This window comes from Harpia harpyja, chromosome 8 (assembly GCF_026419915.1).
Source record: "Harpia harpyja isolate bHarHar1 chromosome 8, bHarHar1 primary haplotype, whole genome shotgun sequence".
NCBI classification, from domain to species: Eukaryota; Metazoa; Chordata; class Aves; order Accipitriformes; family Accipitridae; genus Harpia; species Harpia harpyja.
The window spans coordinates 11,065,961-11,084,800 of record NC_068947.1 but is presented as its reverse complement, the minus strand read 5'-3'; the positions used below and the strand labels follow the sequence as shown (position 1 = coordinate 11,084,800).

Below are 18,840 nucleotides of genomic sequence, written 5' to 3'. Positions count from 1 at the left end.
GCGGGCACCGGCGGTAAACGTGCCCGGGAAGGAAGGAAGGAAGGAGGGAGCCGGAGAAGGAGCGGGAGGCTGTGCCGAGCGACGAGCCGCCTCCCTGCTGCCCGCCCTCCCGCAGGAATCCCGGGCGGGCGGCGCGGCACGGCGCGGCGGCACCCGGGACGCGCGGCTCCCCCTGGCTGCGCGGCGGCGGCGGGAGAAAGAGAGAGAGAGAGAGGGAGGGAGAGAGGGAAGGAGGGAGCCGCGCTGCTGAGGAGGAGCCGCCGCCGCCTCATCCTGCGGCACCGGCCGGCGGCGCGAAGGAGCCCGGCGAGCGCAGGTGGGTGGGCAGCGCCCGCTCCCCGCGGCGCCGGACCCTCGGGGTTTAGCGGTGACACCCCCCCCCCCCCCCCCACGCCGCCGCCTCCGGCACCGTCCCGGCGGGAGGCACCTCGCCCGGCGGCTCGGCGTGTGTGGCTGGGGTGGGAGGCGTCGCGGTGAGGGGGCTTCGTGGGGGTGGCGTGGGCGTGAGGGGCCTCCTGGGGCCGAGGGGTGGCCGGCGTGTGGGGCCGTGAGAGGCTTCGCGGGGCGGTGGGTGTGTGTGGGGGGGACCGCGGGCGTGTGGGACCGCGGGGTGCCGCGGCGGCTGCGGGGGGGCGGCGGCGGGTGCCCGTGGGCGCCGCTAAGCGGGGCGGCGCCCGGCGCGCACCTGAGCGGCCGCAGCCGGGCTGGGAGGGCGGCGGGGTCCCCGGGGGGGTCCCCCGCGGCCGTGGGTGCCTTCCCGTCCGGGGGTGGCCGGCGGTGGCTGCGCCGTGGCAGGGCGAGAGGGTTACCTGGACGTGTGCTTCGGGGCGCAGGCACCCTCACCGGCGCTTGGGGGTTTATTTATTAATTTTTTTTTTTTTTAATTTATTTTAAGAGCAACTTGTTCTTGGAAAAATCGCGTTTAATTTCGGTTTCTATTGCAGTTTGAGATGTCTGGTCGTGGCTGCGATTACCGTTGACGTAGGGTAGCGCAGGGGTGCAGGTACCCGGGCAGCCGTAGTCACCCGTGCGCTCGCAGCGGCGTGCTGAAATGAGTTAGTTGCCGTCCGTTAATGACTTGAGAGCGTTTTTCCAGATAGAGACGTAGTGGGAGCATTCGGACGGCTGCTTCCAGGCATGGTAGGAGCAATTCTTAACTGGAAGAAGGGGGAGTTCATGCACACGCAAAAGCCAGCGTTCCCCCAGAGCTTGTACTCTGAAACTTCGTTATTCGGTGAAACCCCCGTTCTGAACACCAGAAAGCTTTGCTTTTTCCAGGAAGGCTTGAATTTTCTATTTTATCCTATTTTCAGGAAAGGATTAACAAGAGGGCTGTGGGTACTCTGCGTTTAGGTCTTACTTTGATGTAAATGGTTAATTCGGCAGAATCTGTGGCATATGGCTCAAAGTGCAGTAAGCCTGGAATAAATTGAGTGGTTTTCATTGCATAAAAAAGTTCAAGATCACTTCTAGTTCTATGAGATGTTCTTCCAAATATTAGCCTTTTTTTGTATGCATTTCTTTACAACCTATGTAAGGTAACTAAGCTGAGCATGGAATTCTCTCTCTGTAAAACTGTGTTCGTTTTTCAGATGGAAGAACAAATCCAATTAGGTTTTGTATTTACCAAGTAACTAAGTGCAGATGTTTTTTGTATTCCCACTTCAGAAGTCACCTTGCTCTGTCAAGGTTATGATGTGTCCACTAAACAACACGGATACCATAAAAACCTGTAAAGCCCATAGCCGTCTTTAAGAGTTTTAAATGTTCTCTCGGGTTAAACTGAGTTGGGATTGGGGTTTTTCTTCCTTCCTGAAATTTATGAAAGTGAAAATTGCAAGTAACTCCATTTGAGTATCTTAATACACCTTTTACAAAGGGGAATGCTTTAGAATGGTTGTATAGAAAAACAAGTGAGCTGAAACGTTATGGTAATAAGATTTGCAGCATAAAGTATGGCTAATTTCTCTAATTTCTCTTGTATGACTACAGGTGGCAGTGTAGAAGCCAAGAACAAAAATTGGCAGAAATTATATTCTGTGTACGAGAAAATGAAGAGTGTACTCATGACTAAGCACAGGAACCTGGAAAACCACAGGTATGTAAAAAGTGATTCATACAACTGTCTATGGTGCTCCCAGTATTTACTGTATTCTGATGTTCCTGGCTCAATGGGTATTTTTGGACTAATTATCACTTAATGTATTCACAGTAAGAGCCTAATCAAAATGTCATGGAAAAATCTATATTTGATTACTAAAAGGAGCAAAAATACTTTGAAGGCAGTAGGCAAGGAGAGGTGGGATTTTCTCACTTTTTTATTGTTTATTTTAACTATAAAAAATCAGAGCACCAAGTTGCATGAAGATACTAATTTTTTTTCCCTTTAAATAAGTACATTTCGTATTGATGAACCTAGCAGTACTTACAGACCTGAATATACTTGAAATGGAGAAACTTCAGATGCAATAGAAAGATTTGCGTGTCTGGATGTTTTGGATGTCTTATCAGTACTATTTTTATGAGTACTGAAGAATCGAAAGTATGAGGAGAATTGCAGAGATGTAATTAAGAAGATGGCATTTCAAGTAACTGTCCAGTGGTAATGCGTGTATGGTATTGAGGGTTAAATCTTGTAAGATTAAAAAAAAAAAATTTTACAACACTATTTTCTATTTTTTAAAAAAAAGCTAAAATTAAGCAGTACATAATAAGAGCTCATGATTACCTCTCATATTTCAAAGCAAAGGGAAATACTAGATTACCTTAGTAATTATTTTTTCTCATTAATTAGCAACGTTACAGTGAGGCAAAGCTTTTCTTGTATGTTCACATCAATGTGCACAGGCTGTAGAAATTAGTCCGTGGGTCTGCATTCCAGGATTCCTGGGAAGCCATGGAGGATGGGACAAACTCAGAGCTGGAGCTTGAGGATTTTTTAGAACTGATGAGTGGGAAGTTATCCTGGTAAGAAGTGTCAAAGTGGAATTATCACTGTTTATGAATATATTTATACTTTTGCATTTGGCTGTTCTTATTCTAGTCTAAGAAGACATTTTGTCTAAACCTTGAAATTGATTCCGAGAGAACGTGGTTATACCACAAACGACAAAGTCACCTTGTGTTGGCTACCCTGCAGTAACTGGCCTTGGGCACAGTTTTAGTTGTCCCCAGTTGCAAAATAAGTTGCACACAGAATGATTTATTGCACTGTTAGAATGGGCTAAGAGCATACATCCCATTAGGTATAACCAACCAGCTGTCGCCAATAAACTGTTAAATTACAGTAGCTTGGCATCTTGAGATTCTGGAATCCAAATCAAAATGATTTTTTTCTACCCACTGTTTAAAATAACATCCAGGAAACTATACTTCAGGTATAGCCTTGTGGGCACCCCAGCCCTGAAGCTGTAAGCTCGCTGTAGAGAGGCTGTATCTCTGTTGGTGAATAGTAAGCCACTGATCTCTGAGTGGGGTTTGTGAGTCCCACCGAAATGCTTTCAAAATACAGCGTGCCTTGGATAGAGTACCCTGAAGAGCTATCACAGTTCTTAATTTCAATTTAAAAAAAAAAAAAAAAGTGAATAAGTCTAGATCTTCAGGGCTATTCTGCAGGGGAGAGCTCTTCTAACCATCTTTGCCTGGCCATCATGTTATTGCTTGTCACCTGTTACTTCTAAGAGGAGACCCACTCAGGTATAGGTGCGGAGAAAAAAGCATCAGCACTAATTTCTATACAGCCCTGTAGGGTTTTTTTAATTATTATTTCTTATTGAGCGAAGGAGTTAAGTATACTTTAAAAACTTACATTAATAGCCCTGATAAAGTCAATTGAACTGTATGTAGTATGGGTCAGCTTATGCTTATGGCTTTGTTGAACATTGTTGAGTTCGTTAGTTTGTGCTAACACATTTGCAACAGAAAATGAAAATGTCATTTGTCATTGGCACAAAATTTTAATGGGGTCTTCCATTACATCAAGTGTTCAAAATATTAAATAAAAGAAAAATGGTAACTAAGCAGTGTGATGCTGAAGAGTTCAATTTACAGACGCTTCTCTGTGCTAATTATGAAGTATTGACATAAATGAATGAAACTACTTGTTAAAGCGCCTTTTGCAGTGTATAGCAGTTATGTGTTCACAAGATGATTCATAACATTCAGCAATTTGTGATGAGTTTCCCTGCCATTACTGGAGATTACTAAGTATCTAATGTATTTGCACTACACTGGGTTACTTTAAATTAGATTTGATGGTGGAGAGGGAAGGAGAACCATTTTCTATCAACTGAAAAATCAGGCTTGTTTTATGAATCGGTTAGTATGGCATTTCTCTTTACTGTATAGTACAATTTATCCTTTACAATAAAATACAAATGTTTAATCATCTTGCCTATAAATACAGCAGTGACAGTGTGTGTGTGGGAAACCCTCAAGACTTCTTTTGTGTTGAAAGTTGTGTACATTATAACTAATAAAATACAGCAGACTTGCTGTAGCTGAAAGTAGAATTCATAGTAAGAAATCTAAATTTGGAATCTAAGTATGTAAGGTCCCATTTTGAATCAGCAAGTCTTGGTTATATGGAATGCTATTTGATTTGATGCAGGATGTATTTGTAAGTACAGCTCCCATTAACAGTGCAACAGATGCTGCATCTTGGAAAAATGTCTTGCGCTTCTGCTTTGAACTGAAAGTTGTGGCTGGTTATGTGTTCTGTTGTCTTAAGAAAACCGTGTTTAAGGGCTTGCACAATCAGTCATTTCACACTATCATAAAGATGGCTGTAATCTGTTAGATTATAAAGCATGATTGCCTGGCAGTTATCGGAAATGTCTGTTAATGTAACCAGGGTTTTACACAAGAAAAAATAAACTTTCTCACTCCTTAGTACTTGTATAGGATTGTCTTGAAAATGGTTTGTTGGAACCTGGAGAAATGTACTAAGCTCATGGATTAATGATGCTAAATGGAAGACAGAGAAAAGATTTTTTTTTTTTAATTTATATTTATTTATTTTGTGAAACCTTAACAGGGACCAACCAACCAGTCCAGTATCAAAGGCAGATTTTTAGAAAACCAATAGATCATCTATCAGGAGGATGAGGATGGTTTAAATCAAAGTCTCTGGAGGGGGAAGTACAAAGTGAAAACTTCAGATGGAATACACTGAGAGTAAAGCCTAGAGCACAAGCAGCGTGTCTGAGGCCATTTGGCTTAGACACTTTGACTTCTTAGGCTAGAGGTGCATACCAGATCTCCAGTTAGAAGAAAGTAGCGTTTTCTTAATCTCAACAGTATTAATACAGCTGTTAAACCAAAGGGATGGTTACGACATTGCAAGATGCCTATTGTAGATTGCTATAACTGAAGTGGACTCTTGTGAAAGTCACAACGTGCTAGGCATATGTGTAAGGAAAATATCTTTAATTAGCAAATGTGTAAAGTAAACCTCCAGGCAGGTGGTCCCACTGCTGTCTTACGGCGGGCTGCCACTTGGCTTTTATGAGAACTAAGTCCTAATGTAGGAGGACGTCAAACCTGTAAAGGAGAAATCATCCTGAAATTATGTCCTGTAGATGCGACCTTGCTCTCAGGTGATGGCCAAGTATCCTTTTGCTCTAAGAATGCCATTGCATGGTGCTCGTTCTAGATGATAGAAGGACATCTCCTGCCATGGTGGAGTCACGCTCCATTTAACTAAGTGGAGTGCAACTAACTGGATTTATGATGCTGGAAGGGAGCGTACAGTAACCTTCCAACTACATGCCAAGGTGGCTTACAACAAAAGGAGTCTAGACTATCTTTTAGTGCTGGAGAAGCTGGTGGAGAAGTGCTGGTGACATAGAAAGGCTACCAAAATAGTGCTGGAAGCAACATCTGACTTGCTAGATGGAAGGTTAAGAGTAAAGACCACTGCAGTGTGTCTGCACTGTAATCCCAATACCCTGTGTGAGGACAAGCAGAAAGGGCACACAGGTCAAGATGACACAGCCTCTGGGATTGAAGTCCATAACATTGCTGTACATAGGACAGTAGTTGATGAAGGTCATGTAGAAAACAGGGAAGAACTGCCTGAATAAATCAGGTCCAATTTAGGAGCACAGAATAGGCAGTCAGACCAAAATAGAAGTGTTTCTATGCAAATGCTAGAAGACTAGAAGGTAAGATGGAGGGACTGAATGCCTAGTTCTAACGTAAGTTATTGACAGTATAGGCCTACCACAGAGAAAGTAGCTAGCAGGACACCTGTTAGGGTTTCTATGGAAAGCCTGCTAAGAGGAACAGTAAAATGCTTGCAGCCAGTGTGGAGAGACTCAGAACAAATGCATATCCCCTAACAACTGCTTCTCTGACCCTTTAAAAAGATTTAAGAAAAAACAGTTAGCGTGGTTGAGCAGGCTGTAAGGAACAGAAAGATATCCTTCAAAAACAAAAAGGTGTTCCAAAAAAAAAAAGGTGACAATTGGGAAAATTAAACATAAAATACACGGTAAAACAAGTTAAAGCCTGATACATCCCTTGTAAAAGGCAGAGAAGCTTGTCATAAGTACTCTTTCAAAAACATCAGAAACAGGAAGGCCATTGGGCCAATAGATAACTAAGATCTAAAAGTTCAAAGAAGACTGCACTGTTGCTGAAAGAGTATGAGATACTCGCATTCACTGTGCAGGAGCTCAGACTCCTGGACAAAATCTCTTCTCTGTGGGGAGAGAAGCACAAGGTCCTATTGAGGCACCTGTTCCAAATCAAAGTGATGCTGGGACATTTATTTTAGAATAAAATGATAAAAATGAGTTACAGCAAATTGCCAGCTCTGGATGCAGCCAAGACCTCTAGAAGATGTCTTGGTATAAAATTGCTGAACTGGTAACGATGGTGTTTGACACCACAATACTGCTGTGTCAGCAATGAAGTTGAGGGTGCCAAAGGTGATGCCAGTTTTTAAAAAGGCTTCCAGAAAGCCTGAAGGAAAGAACAAGACAAGTATGACTGGCATTCATACCAGCTAATTTGCTGGTAAATATAGTGAAGAAGAAAACTAAAGGATTTGTGGACAAATTTGATATACCAGGAAAGAGTCAGAACAGCCTCACAGGTCTGGTAGAGGTCTTTGAAGACAATGTTGAGGTTGTGAGTAAGTGTGATCTAACTGATGCAGTACGCTTGGGTTTCAGAAAGTCTTTTGAGAACTACTCACCAAAGGTGCTGAGCATAATGAAACTGCTCTGATATAAGAGGAAAGTTTTGTCCTAGACTGATAGTTGATTAAAAGATGGGGTAGGAATAAATGACTTGTTTTCAAAAAGGGAACAGAGGTCACCGATAGAGTTGTGCACGGATCTGCGCTAGGGATCACACTAGTCAGCGTATGTATTGGTGGTCTGGAAAGTGAGTGCAGAGTGATTCTAAGTTAATGAGGGTAGCAAAAATGAAAGCTAATTATGAAGAGCTAAAGAGGGATCTTGTGATGCTTAGTAACTGGGGATGAAACTTGCTGCTGATACTATGAAGTAATGCATGCAGGGAAGAACAATCCTGCTATTATTGAGACTGTAAACTATTAGCACCAAAGGAAGCGATGTTGTAGAGAGCTTACCATGGTAAATCCAAGCATTGGCTAAGTGATTAGGACTGGTCAAAAAAAAAAAAAAAGTTAGGGAAGAATGGCCAACAGAACAGAAGTCTGTTATGCCAGTCTATAAACTGCCTGTGCTTTTGTCATGAGCTCTGGGTGCAGTTCTGATCCCCACATTTAAAGGAAAGGTGAGGGAAAAAAAGGAGAGATAATAGAACTAGAAATGGGTGGCAGTGATGATAAAGAGCAATTAAATAAATTAAGAATCTTCGGCCTGGCAAAGAAATAGCTAAAGATGAAAATGATAAAAATCTATATAGGAGTGTAATGGAAAAAATGAACAGGGAACGCTCATTAACTGTGTCTTGTAGTACAAGACCCAGAGGGGATCAAATAAAATTATCAAGTGACAGATTCAGAACAAGTAAGAGGTTGTATTTTTTTCATAGTGCGTAGTTTAACTGTGAGCCACTGTACATACTAAAGGTTTATCTGGGTGTGGGCTTTCAGTGCCAAAGCATCACCTCTTGCTTAGAAGAACAAAGCCCAGTCCCTGAAGGCTGGGGGGGATCCTGAGGTGCATCCCTGCAAGCTTTCTCTGTCCTAGTGCTCTTCTCCAGACCTCTGCTCTCAGCCTTTGCTAAAGACACAATATGGGGATAGATGTATCTTTGGTCTGACTGAATATGGCTATTAGTATTAAAAATAAAGACGAATTGCAGTCCCCTAAAGAAAATGCTGACCGTAAGGACTAAAGCTATATTAGACTTGAACTTGGAGAAAATAGGTTATTAAGAAAAAAGGATGATTTGACCGTTAGACATGAAAATGGCATTTAAATATTAAAAGGATGTAGAAGTTATGAAACAAGAATTATGTAGTCATCCAACCCAGTGACAAATTAAAATAAAGAAGAGTATCCCAGTGGTAAGGCTTATGAGCTTGTGTCAGTACAGCCAGCCATGAGGTACAGAATCAGTGCAAACACAGTGCTACGCCCCCTAAGGAATTACAGGAATAGATTTTGGGGTACATGCAAAAGTTAACTTTAACGCAGGAAAGTTAGATTGCTTGGGTTCCTGTGGTCAGTGACAATAAATGGGCTTCTGCAGTGGGTGATACGGAGCACCCCAAGCCAGTTTCTGCTCTGAATTACCCTCTAGAGGAGGCTTTGTCTGTCCATGCTGGCTACAGACTGACAAGGGAGACAAAGATGACTGGCCTCCTTAAGTCAAAGTTGGCCTTTGAATATACTCATTCTATATGTTAGCGTCAGACCTGATATTTCTAGAGGTTTTAGTAGGTCACTTTTTTTTTCCAGTGGTACTAAGATAAAAATACCTAGCAAGACAATACTAGCTAAACCCATTTTTAAAGATTTCATGAAGAAGTGCCTATTTCGTACTTAAAGTTCAGATTGTCCCACAAAGTTTTCTATACTTGCCTGACAAAGCTAAGAGCTGTATTAAAAATGAGACTAAAATACTTCTCTGTTTAAGGGAAAAAAAAAAAGTAAAATCAAAGACTTTTCTGAAATAAAAAGATAAATCATACAAAAAGAGATCATACAGAGTTTTGTAAATTACAAAAGGTAGGCAATAGAGCCTGTTTGAAAGAAAGGGTTAATTATGTACCCCACCGAACACCCCCAACACACTGTTCTTTCTCAAGAATGGGAGAAAAACCAGTCCTCTCGTTAGGTTAGATATTTTGATCATCTCCTTGAGAAGTTTTTAGAGTTTTCCTATGTGTTCAATAATAGCAAAACATACTTATAAGAGTAATTTTTTTTCATTTTAATTTCCTCTAATGGAATATGATACCAAAGAAAAAGAAGTGTAAGAAAAATCTTGTTTTCCTCTTTATTTGGTAATTAATGTAGTTAGGTAATGAAGCTGAACCACTGGCAGCCTGACATTAAAGGAGATTTTGGTCAGCACAGATGATAGTAAGTTTTAATTTTTTTTCTAAAAGCAATTTGGTACCAGACACCATAGAACAGAACTTCACTAGTAGTGTACTCAGAGGGTTAGACTTTCACATCTATTAAAACCATACTTAAAACCATAACACGTGGTCTTAAATAGATAAGAGAATGCACCAGCCATAGCACACTTCTCAAGCAATATTTATTCCAGTGTTATCTCAGGAAGTGGACACTGCTGTATATTTTTTTTATTGAATGAAATTAGTTCTTTGGAAACTATTTCAGTTACAATTTTCTAATGCAAAATGATCTGAGAAGACAGGTTGTATATTTCAGTATTATGAAACTTTTGCATATGTACCTTTTTTTCCCCCTTCTTTTTAATATCAGCTAGACTTGGTGTATATCTCTCTTTGTTTTGGGGACAGTGTCTGGCTCTGTAGTGACTCTCTAATGCCTTACAAATAGTTGATCGTATTTGTTGTTTTTATCTGGCTGGTTCTTAGTGTGCCTGATAATTGACATGGTTGTGCAGTCTATAATAAAAATAATAATAATTCTGAAGTCAAAATGAAAGTCACATGTTGTCCTTGACTCAGATTTCAGTTATATGAAGTCTGTGTTGCTCACAAATAAAGTTGTAAATTCTTATGAAACCTTGGATAAAATGGATGCCAGAGCCCACAAAAACCTGCTTATCAGGTCTCTGCTGAGCCCAGTGGCCAGGTACAGACGTACTTCTGACATCAGCTCTTACAGCCTTGCGTCCTGCTGGCTCCTGAGAATGCAAAGAAATTGCAAGTCCTCTAATTTCAGAGACTGAAACTGTTGCCGATTGCTTTTTCTCCTTTTAGATATGCCTTCTTTTCTGTTTTTGTTTCTCTGTTTTTTCTTTGCTTCTCTGCGGTTTTATCTTTAATCACTACCCAATTACACAAATGTTATAGTTTTGGGTTTTTTTAGATTTTGACCTATCTCGGTGTTTTCTGAAACTTGTAAACATTGTCACCCTTGTTCCTTTACTCCATGCACAAATAATTTCTAATTGGAATGAATATTTAGCAGTGTATTAAAGATAGACATAACAGTGCTAACTCCATTGACCCAAATCTGGTCATTTTATGAAGCTTAAAGAAGCTTTGCCTACCTTTTTTATTTTGCTTGTTCAGTCAGAACAAGCTGGACTACCTGAAGTGGTACTGCGCTGCATCAGTTTTCTGATGGCAAATGCCTTGTGAGGGTTATTCAGTTTAACACATTTTACCTCAACAGATAAACATGCGTATGATCAATTACAGAGACTAAGCCAGTACTGGCAACTTCTTAAACCATGTTATCTCAAGTGCTTGCAGATGTGGGCATTTGCATGTTAAATTAGGAATCTGTAAAGGTGTAAGATTTTGTCGGGTATGGTGAAGATGCTTTTGAACAGGAGGGTTCTGTTGAATGGCTTGTGAATTCTAAGACTGTAGCATAAGTAGCTCATAAACTCTGTTGCATGCTTGGTTTAATGTAAAATGTTCCTGGGAACATGGTGGTTAGAAAAAGCCAAAGACCAAAGAACTCAAGAATCTTCTGATTCTCCACATTAGTGCCAGTCATGGCTCCACTTGCTCTGTTTCTGTGGTCCGGTTCTTTGCTGTACAGTTTCTGCAGTGAGTGAAAGGCAAGGCTGCTCGCCCCACAGAGCTGCTAGCCTGAGGGTTAGGTTAGCATCTTTAGAGATGTGGGACTGGACTGTGATTGTGCTGTAGTCACAAGTCCGTCCTGTCAGGGAAGTACCTGAGCTACTTACCCAACTTTCCCTTCAGACCATTTGGAAAGAGTCCCGCTCATCTGCTGAAAGGATGAGCAGAGGTACCCGACCTTGGGAGATAATTCTGGGTTCTGGATTGCACGTGGAAGTAAGGCCCTAGCCTACAGCACAGGGTCCAGGCTAAGGCAGGATTTAAGGTCAGTGTCTACACTTGGTTAGGCCTGGGTTGTTTCCAGTTTTGGCCGGGCACTCTGGTTTGTCCTTCTGAGACTTATCTCTTTCCACCGCCTAGATAAGGAGCCCATCTATCTACTGCAGGGCTCTGGCTTTACTTTGGGGACCAGTCTGCTATCAGCTAGGAGCAGTGGTGCATGGCTTGTATCGGAGCCTTTTATTTCACTTAGCGTTTGGACCAGTGTCAGCAAGGTGGAATTTCAAGGAGTTGCAGCATCCAGAGACAGTAGCTGTTCTGGGGCAATATGTTTTGCTCATCCTTTTTCATCAGCCTTATGTTTCTTAACTTTTAACTCCCAAAGACTGCTGTTAATTCATGTCTCTGTGCTGTGTCCAGCTAAAACTTGAGATCTGCTGAACATTGTCCAAACGATCTTGTGTAAATCCTCGTCTGTTGCTGCCTCCACTGCAGCAGCCACGTTTTGTTTTACTTCATCACTACAGATTGACTTCTAGATGGTGACTGAGAATGCTAAGACTAAGAACAGAACTGTAACCTCCCTTTCTACTTGAACCTGGTCTATATTGGAATGTTACAAAAGGAAAAATGACTGGTTAGGTGCAATTTTGTGAATTTAAAAAGATTATTTTTTAAAATACTGGGCAGCGGAGGGGACATCTCTGATAAAATCAGAGATGTATTTCACAACTCTGCCAAATGTAACCTTTTAACTATACATTTAGACTCCAACATGCAAAAGTCGGCCCATTCCAGCATAGAGCCATTTAGTTTTCACATGAAATGGGACATTATGACTAAGGTGGATGTAGATAAGAATGTAAATAAGACTCTTAGGGCTTGAAGTCTTAGTGATTTCTGTAAAGAGTTCTGTGGCTTTTGCCCGGTGTATCTTTTTTTTTCTTTTCTTTTTTTTCCCCTTCTTTTTTTTCCCCAGTGCTCTTAAAATTGTTAAATCAGGAGCAGTTTCTTTTGGATGAAATACACTGAAATACACAGCTCTATTATTGAGGGAATCTTCTATTTAAAATAGTAACTTTCAAGTTTGAGTTCCAGTATTGTCCTACAGAGCCAAAAAATAATTGCAAGAATTATTAAATTGCTGAATACGACCCAGCAGTGTGCCCAGGTGGCCAAGAAGGCCAACGGCATCCTGGCCTGTATCAGGAACAGTGTGGCCAGCAGGAGCAGGGCAGTGATCGTCCCCCTGTACTCGGCACTGGTGAGGCCACGCCTCGAGTCCTGTGTTCAGTTTTGGGCCCCTCGCTACAGGAAAGACATTGAGCTGCTTGAGCGTGTTCAGAGAAGGGCAACCAAGCTGGTGAGGGGCCTGGAGCACAAGTCTTATGAGGAGCGGCTGAGGGAGCTGGGGTTGTTTAGCCTGGAGAAGAGGAGGCTGAGGGGAGACCTTATCACTCTCTACAGCTGCCGAAAGGAGGTTGTAGCGAGTTGGGGTCGGTCTCTTCTCCCAAGTAACAAGCGATAGGATGAGAGGAAATAGCCTCAAGTGGCGCCAGGGGAGGTTTAGATTGGATATTAGGAAAAAAATCTTTACTGAAAGCGTTGTCAGGCATTGGAACAGGCTGCCCAGGGAAGTGGTTGAGTCACCATCCCTGGAGGTATTTAAAAGACCGTGTAGATGTGGTGCTTGGGGACATGGTTTAGTGGTGGACTTGGCAGTGCTAGGTTAACAGTTGGACTTAATGATCTTAGAGGTCTTTTCCAACGTAAACGATTCTATGGTTGTATGAATTTCTTGCAAAAAGATCTTGTGAATCTTTTCTTTCACGAAGTCTTTCAGTGAAAAGAAACACTTATTTTTTTAAAAAAGTTTGAACCACCTTTTTTTTTTTTTTTTTGCATAGACAGACCTCGAAAATTTCAACCTAAAAAAGGATTGCTTTGCATTTGTTGGGCTGGGGCATGGGGGAGAGTGGTAGTAGTGCTTGTAATGAGCTTTGAAATTTTCAGAAGGTAGCAGTTGTTCCAAGAAGTCTGCTAGAGGTCCTTTGATTCAGCAGAACGTAGAAAGCTTTTAAGAATTTGAAGCTAGATGGACTACTTACTTGCTTAAATACTTTACTGAGCTGTTCTTAAACTGTAACTGGTTAAATAATTACTTTCAGTTTGATTTTATTTTAATGATTCAAGTTAGAAGAAAGTTTTGTCCCACAGAAATTTCCTTTTGTTTTACTTCTCATTAAGTGATGTCTTGGAACATAGTGAAAAGCTGATGAAGCCTGTGGATGATACAAAGCTGGGAAGCTGGAAAATTCTTCGGGAGTTAAATCAAACTTAGCTGTGAGGCTTTTGGGGAGTGGTATGGTGTAAAAAATGAAGTTTTAGAGAGAAAAACATGTAGCTGTTATCAAAAGCACAGACATTAAATAACTTGATGAGCAGTGGCACTCAGGCAAGAATTTTGAAGCTAGAAGTAGAGGTTAAGTTGTTCAGTGGGAAAGAGGAACGTGTCCATCAGGTTCTTTACATTTAATGCAGTCAGAGGTTGTGACAAAAATTTATCAAAAGGTCTAGGGAATAAAAAACAAAAGGAAAAGGTGTAGCCCAGGCAAAAGACATAATGGCTGAATAACTAAACAGATATTATTAAAAAGGTCCATTTAACAGTCATTTTGTCAAATGAATCTTGTTACACGATTCCTGTTTTTCATCTGAATTTTGACCGCTACCTGCTCAGCAAGTTTTTTTTTCCTATTGTTCTTCAGTGGCCATGCTCTGTCAAAAGATGTCCATCTAATTGTCCACATTTAAACTGGGGAATATTTTATTCAGAAAATTTGGTATTTTATACAGAAGCGTATCAGAATTGATAAAAAGTTTTGTCTCTTAGACCAAATGTTTCTGAAATAGCACAGGACTTTCCTTGAGTGGCAGTTGAGTGTTTTTTTGGTTATGTGATGAAAGAAATGCTGCTGTCTTGTTATTAAAATTCATAGATGTTTTTGTTCCTGCTCTAGTTGTCTCAAATGTTCTTTCACCTTTTCCATCTCCAGCCTGTATTACTCTAAGACCCTTACGAAGAAGCTTCTCTTCTCTTATTTTACAAGCTGGTTACATGGTTACCATTTAGTCACTAGGTTTTCCACTAACTCTACTGATAAAGACATTTGGCTTGCATGACACCTTGAAAATCTAGCACGTTTTTTCTATTCCAAGGCAGACAGTTTACTGTGATTTTTTTCTTTTCTTTTTTTTTTTTTTTTTACACTGAATGTTACTCTCTCAGGCTGGTCTTACTGAAATGTTCGTTATAATAATCCTTTTCCTCCCCCTCTGATAAATCCATTTTATGCACCACTTTGTCAGGCTAGGCTTTTTTCCCCCTCTTTTAGACAGTGTTATTTTCTGCTGGAGTATTAGTTGAAGGGCATTAGCTTTGATGACTTTGGTGGGGCATTCACAAAGGCTATCTTTAGTCTAGTGGGAATACTGACTGTGTTTCCTCCCTGGCTAATGGAAAATGATTGGGGTTTCTAGGGCAATTCTGAGTTTCCAAGTTAGGCTTTTTTTCTGAATTGCCCTCCAGAGAAAGCCATGGCTTTTGCAGATGGTGCCAGGTGAAGTATCCCTTCTGCTGCTTCTGTAAGCAAAGGGCAGAGGCTCCTTTCTGACTCCTGTAGCTTGCAGTAAGGCTGGATTTGATGGCCACTGGTGAAGAGCTAGATCTCCCTGCCCATGGTAGCTGGTTGTATTGGGAGAGGAGAAATAAGATGAATCATTGAGAATTACGCCTTTCTGTTAGTTTACAGGGCCTGGGTGTTTATGTTGGCTTAAACTGTGTACACTTGATACAAAATACACCCTGCAAGTATTTCGGTGCTTGAGTTGTGTTTCTTTTTTTAGTGACTGTTGGAAATTAGAGAATGCAAACAGTTTAGCTGGGATTTTCTCAGGGTGCCTCTCATATAATTGGGCTGCAAATACCTGGTGGCTGGTGTCATTGGCTTCATAATATAGTCATGAATTTTCATCATAGTTCTAAAAAAATCTGTCCTGTTTTGCCATGTAGAAAGCTTTGTTTCTGTCTTACCTGAATTGAACAGATGTTTGAAGCTAGTATGTGGCTAAAATATTATGTGGTGCTGTTACAAAGTTGTCACTAATGAATTAATATTAACTTAAGAAATTTAGTTCTTGTAGTATGTCCCCATGTCTGTTCTTTCTGGAAAAAGTTGAGACTTCTACGGAGACAAAGCTGCCTTTGAGACCTCAGAGGCCTTACTCCTTATCCCTTGATGCGTGATTGCATGAGGTCTGCTTCCAGGCTATTATTAAATCAATAATTATTGTTTGCTACTAAGGACATACATGATGCTTCACAATGCATAGATTTTAGGACATTTAGAAGAAAATGGTGTCTCTGCTCTAAAACAGCTTTTTGTATAATACAAAAGACATTAAACAGCAGGTGAAGCCTTTGCTGTGTGCTCTTTTGCGTTCTTTTAATTAACTATTTTCTCTTTCCCATCATACCAACTATTAGTCTTTCTAATCTCATTTAGAAAGTTTACCTCAAATGTATATACTTGTGTATTTTGAAGCTAAATTTCAAGCTCACATTTGTAATATTTGTTATTTGTATCTCCTGTAATTCATGTAGAAACCCATTGTTGAAACATAAATGATAGGTTGATTAACTGAATTGCATTTCTGTTTTTAATGTGAGTGGGTTTAGTATCTGCACTTCTTGACCTTGCTATTCTTTTACAGATTCTGCAGCACCCCCCCCTCCCATTTCTATGTGTATTTTCATTTTCTTTTTTATGTTTTAATTTTCTATGTTAATTTTTCTTCATGCACTGGGAGGGGATTGAGGGTGGCGGAAGTATGCGAAGATGTGCAGAAAACCATGGCCTTGTGAGGCATAGAATTAAATTGTTTATTTGATGTTAATAATTTGCTTAGTACTATACCTAAAATCTAAGTTTGAAAGAAGAATGTGGGGAATTCCTTTAAAAAGTGACACAAAAGCAGGAAAGAATGTTAACAGACAGTGATTAATTACTTTATTGCAAAAGGGGAGCTTTTTGTATCTCTTCTTGGTTTGAAATGAGTTGCCATATGTCGAGAAGGTAGAGGCTGGCAGAAGACTTTCCTGTCTTACTAAGTTGTGAGATCAGGAAATAACTAAATTTACCACGGGGAGTTTACCTAACTAACCACAACCTTTTACTAATATGTTCACTTTGTCCTCACATACAAATTTTGAAATAAAAATGCCAGTATTCATGTGTCACTGATGGGAAGTAAAAGGCAATATTTTGGTCATAATTGGTAGGAGGCGAGACTGACATTCACATGAATTTTCCCCAGTTACAGAATGAACACAAAATATTTCATAGAAATTAAATAATTTCTTAAAATTTGTGTTATGCTAACCTAGCATTTGGAAATGCTTGTGCTTTCCCACTCTTAATACTTAGGCTTTAAAAGTGGTTTTCTTTAAATAGGAAATACATTATTTGTTTAAAATGTTAAATATTTTCTTTAGATTTCAGTCTTCAGCTTTAGCACAGCCCTCAGAGTCTAGTTTTTCAAGGCCAGAAAGATCCTTATGCTAACTTTTAAAACTTCCTGCAAGCCAAAGGACACAGCGATGTGCTCAGCAAAGATTCTGCTGTGTTCAATGTCTTGTAAAAACTTAAGGGGATGACAGAGAATCCATCACTTGGCCTGGTACTCTGTTCAAACAAATTATCCTCACTGATAATTTATGCAGACTTAAATCCTTAACTCTCACTTGAAGACACTTAGTTTTTATCCCTTAAATTACTTGGGGCTTTTTCTATTTCTTCTCCACTTTTTTTAGCACCTTCTGCATACAGTTCCGATGTCTATGTATTCTAGTGTTGATCTCGGCATACATAAAAAAAGCCAGATTGGCAAGTTTATTTCTGTTAGGTGTCTAGGGATTGCCCTAATCCCTTTTTGCCATAACACTGCCTGCAAGTGATCTAACACCTCCATGAAAGTAGCTTCCGTCCAGGTTACAGTCCCGGGTTTCAGACATGCACCGACTTTCTGTGTTCTTAGAGGAGTATGACCTTGCATTTGCATTACAGTTTGCCTTTACTGTGTGTTATTTGTGTATGCAGCTGGGACTTTGGGGAGATACCAGGCCTGACTGGAGATAAGGCTGCTTATACAGGGTATCTGAGTCTTGTAGCACTCCTTTAGACCTGATTCTGCCGTGTGAGCCTTAAGAGTAAGAAACTAGTCCTAAACTGTGTCTTCTCTAACTCCTTGCTTTTTGTAGTTATTTAAAAATGAGTCGTCTACATGTGTGCTTACTCACATTTAACCACTTTGCAATTAAGTCAAACTGTACTTTCCTCTTACGTAGGGAAAAGCTAGAAAAATTTTACTTTTTTTCCCTACAAACTCTAGGAGCTCTTGGGAACTCCCCTGTTCCCAGCTTGCCCCTTTGCAATCTGTTTCCGTCTTTCTGTTAAGTTAGATTATTGGTTTTTTCCCTAAGCTAGAGGACACCCATACAGGCTACTGTCACTTTGTTCTGTGATCTTGACTACCTGTGGTCACGTATCTGGGGTGCCTTTGTTAGAGGGTACGGGTAGTAGCCTGGCTGGTTGACTGCAAAAGCAGGTTTATCTGGAGACCGCGAAGGAATAAGAGCTGCAGTGCTTGGCATTCAGGCCCCATTTTGCCTGATTGCTTGCAGTCATGTCTCCTGCCTGTGGGAGGGGGAGAGTTAAAAATGCCTGTTTGACATTTCATGCCTTCCGTTCATATCTGATACTTAAGCTGTATTTTGGGTTGCTGTCCTATGAAGTAACTCCATGGTGTCCGGTGCCTTGTACTAAAGCAAGATTATGCTCTGTATTTATAAAATCATGTTCTGGAGCCTTTCAAAACCTGCTCAGAGCTGCTTACAAGTCAAATAACTCTATTCTAAAGTTCTGGTTTATTGAAATGACTTTGGAAATGTAATGTCATCTTAAATTAAAGCAGGCAGGCATCTCTTCCGCAGCTCCTTCACCTCCTGGTTGATCTTGGCAGATCTTTCTGAAACACCTGTCTGGTAGTTTGTAACTAAACACAGGCAGACTAAACCAGGCCTTCCAAAGCTCTTTCTCTCGTATAAGTGGTCTAGTATGTCCCCCTGATTCTGTGTCATGGATAGTGGCAATGGTAGGTAAACAGGTACTGGAGACTCTTAGCTGTGCAATGTCCTAGAAGTCCTAGCAAAGCTGCCTGACAAATTTGGGAGGAGATGCAAACAGCATTTCTTCCCTTACAATGTAATATGAAATGTTGGCTTTTGCATGAATAAAGTTGGAACTATTGATCTGTTTTGGACAACTGACAAGTTGGGATCATCACAGAGCTGTTCAGCTTCCTCCACA

General features: G+C 40.8%; 1 long non-coding RNA gene across 3 annotated transcripts in view; it reads left to right on the top strand.

Moving 5' to 3' along the window:
- The first annotated feature begins 234 nt into the window (after nucleotides 1–234).
- LOC128145162 (uncharacterized) overlaps nucleotides 235–18,840 on the top strand; it is an 86,067-nt gene continuing 67,461 nt past the window's right edge. The window contains exons 1-3 of one of the 3 annotated variants that reach the window (XR_008236362.1): nucleotides 235–316; nucleotides 1,993–2,098; nucleotides 2,882–2,967. This is a non-coding gene — a long non-coding RNA (uncharacterized LOC128145162). Of the gene's footprint in view, nucleotides 317–884; nucleotides 1,141–1,992; nucleotides 2,099–2,847; nucleotides 4,900–18,840 lie in introns of those variants that run through there. The other 2 variants (XR_008236361.1, XR_008236363.1) reach the window with 2 other exon arrangements.